The sequence below is a fragment of the Acyrthosiphon pisum genome, unplaced genomic scaffold (genome assembly GCF_005508785.2).
Source record: "Acyrthosiphon pisum isolate AL4f unplaced genomic scaffold, pea_aphid_22Mar2018_4r6ur Scaffold_97;HRSCAF=465, whole genome shotgun sequence".
Lineage (NCBI taxonomy): Eukaryota > Metazoa > Arthropoda > Insecta > Hemiptera > Aphididae > Acyrthosiphon > Acyrthosiphon pisum.
The window spans coordinates 6,405-9,042 of NW_021779919.1; the positions used below are offsets into that span (position 1 = coordinate 6,405).

Genomic DNA, 2,638 nt, shown 5'->3' on the forward strand with positions numbered 1-2,638 from the left:
GGGGGCTGGGTCGTCGCGCGATCGCGAAGATGACCGAAATCGGCCGTTTAGAGGAAGTAAAAGTCGTAACAAGGTTTCCGTAGGTGAACCTGCGGAAGGATCATTAGAGACGGGCCCGCGGTACCGGCGGCACTCGCCGGTCTCGCGCGCGCCTCATCCGACCCCGTGGCCGCGTGCGCTCGCCGACTCGCTCGACGACCGCCCGCGCGCCGCGACCCCCGACCGAGCGTCGACCGAAAGATGGTTAACACGTCGAAAGACCGTACGTGCCCAGTCGTGCGTCCGCGCACGGCGCGTGGCCGTAGAAGTTTCGTCGAACAAAACAAAAAACAACCGACACCGAGCGGCGGATCACTTGGCTCGTGGATCGATGAAGACCGCAGCTATCTGCGCGTCGTCGTGTAATCCGCAGGTTATACGAACATCGACCAGTCGAACGCACATTGCGGCCTCGGTGACCCGCGGGTCCCGGGCCACGCCTGTCTGAGGGTCGTATACCGGATACTCGGCCAGACCGTTGCGCCGCCGGCAGGCGTCCGACGGCACGCCCGTCGGCCGCTCCGGTGGTGCGAGATTGGCGGTTCGACCGGGGAGAGCCGCTCGCGCGGCCGCCTCCGGTCGTCCGCCCAAGTTGTGACGGCAAACAGTCACGGGTTCTCGCGTCGTCAAACGGCACGTCCCCGTCCGCCCGCCGCGCGAGAGCGCGGCCGGGCCGGCTGAGAGTCCACGAGACCTCTCCGGCTTCCGAGAAGCGGACGCGGGCGGTCACCGTACGGGCGGAGCGCGGACCGCAGGCTGCCGTGTAATTTAAGAAACAAACAACCGATACGTTCCGACCTCAGATCAGGCGGGACTACCCGCCGGATTTAAGCATATTAATAAGCGGAGGAAAAGAAAACAACCGTGATTCCCTTAGTAGCGGCGAGCGAACCGGGAAAAGCCCATCGCCGAATCTCGCCGCGCACTTTTGTGTCGCGGCACGTATGAGAGTTGTGGCGTACGGGCCGGCCTCGTTGCCGGGGCGCACGTGACGGTCCAAGTCTCCCTTGAACGGGGCCATGGCCCGCAGATGGTGCCAGGCCAGTAGAGGCCGTCACAGCGTTCCGGGATCGGACCGCGCCTTCGAGTCGGGTTGCTTGAGAGTGCAGCCCGAAGCGGGTGGTAAACTCCATCTAAGGCTAAATACGGCCACGAGACCGATAGTTTACAAGTACCGTGAGGGAAAGTTGAAAAGAACTTTGAAGAGAGAGTTCATAAGAACGTGAAACCGCTCGGTTGTAAACGGACAGAGCTCGCGAATCCCCGCCGGGCGAATTCACGGTCGGTCTAACCGCCGGCCGGATCTTTCGCTCGGTTAGCGGACGTCGCGACCCGTTGGGCGCCGGCCGAATGGCCCGGGTGACGTTCGTCGCGTCGGTCGCGTTTCGGCGTGACCGTTCGCGCCGAGCCCCGGTGCTCATGGTCGGCTCGCCCGACGGCAAGAACCGTCGACGCGGCCCCGTCGCAGGCGGGGTCCCGTCGGTCGGCGACGTGTTTCGAGCTACTTTCCGACCCGTCTTGAAACACGGACCAAGGAGTCTAACGTGTGCGCGAGTCAACGGTGATCTTACGAAAAACCACGTTTGGCGCAATGAAAGTGAACCGTTTACGGTGCGGACGATGGCCTAGCGACCGAACCCACCGGCGTTCAAAGTCGCGCTGGTCCGCAGTCCGGGGGCGTCTCCGCCAAGTCGGCTTCGGCCGGCTGGGGGCGCACCCTTAGCGCACACGTTGGTACCCGAAAGATGGTGAACTATGCCTGGCCAGGATGAAGTCAGGGGAAACCCTGATGGAGGTCCGCAGCGATTCTGACGTGCAAATCGATCGTCTGAGCTGGGTATAGGGGCGAAAGACTAATCGAACCATCTAGTAGCTGGTTCCATCCGAAGTTTCCCTCAGGATAGCTGGCGCCGATGTGTCCCGCCCGTTCGCGGGCGTACGGACGCCGGTGGGACTCCGCGCTGTACGGCGCGGTAACAACACGCTCGTAACACGGAGGATGTCTCATACGGTAAAGCGAATGATTAGAGGACATTGGGGCCGAAACGACCTCAACCTATTCTCAAACTATAAATGAGTGAGATCGCCGGCTTTACCTGGTACACCGCGTGAACCGCGTGCGAAGCCGGCGACGGAACCCTAGGCGCTTAGTGGGCCATTTTTGGTAAGCAGAACTGGCGCTGCGGGATGAACCGAACGCCGAGTTAAGGCGCCGAAATCGACGCGTATTCAGAGACCATGAAAGGCGTTGGTTGCTGATGACAGCAGGACGGTGGCCATGGAAGTCGGAATCCGCTAAGGAGTGTGTAACAACTCACCTGCCGAAGCAACTAGCTCTGAAAATGGATGGCGCTGGAGCGTCGTGCCTATACTCGGCCGTCGACGGCATAGTGGGGCCAGTCGTCGCTCGCGGCGGCCGGTCCCGGCAAGCCTCGACGAGTAGGATGGCGCGGCGGTGTGCGTCGAAGGGCAGGTCGCGAGACCGCCTGGAGCCGCCGTCGGTGCAGATCTTGGTGGTAGTAGCAAATACTCGAGAGGGGCCCTCGGGGGCTGCCGTGGAGAAGGGTTTCTTGTGAACAGCCGTTGTCCAAGAGTCAGT

The 2,638-nt window shown here is 62.2% G+C and overlaps 1 non-coding gene across 1 annotated transcript; it reads left to right on the forward strand.

The window, feature by feature from the left end:
- Positions 1-335: 335 nt before the first annotated feature.
- On the forward strand, positions 336-493 carry LOC115035111. Its single transcript, XR_003840250.1, has one exon. It is a non-coding gene; the product is annotated as a 5.8S ribosomal RNA (ribosomal RNA).
- The last annotated feature ends 2,145 nt before the right edge of the window (positions 494-2,638 follow it).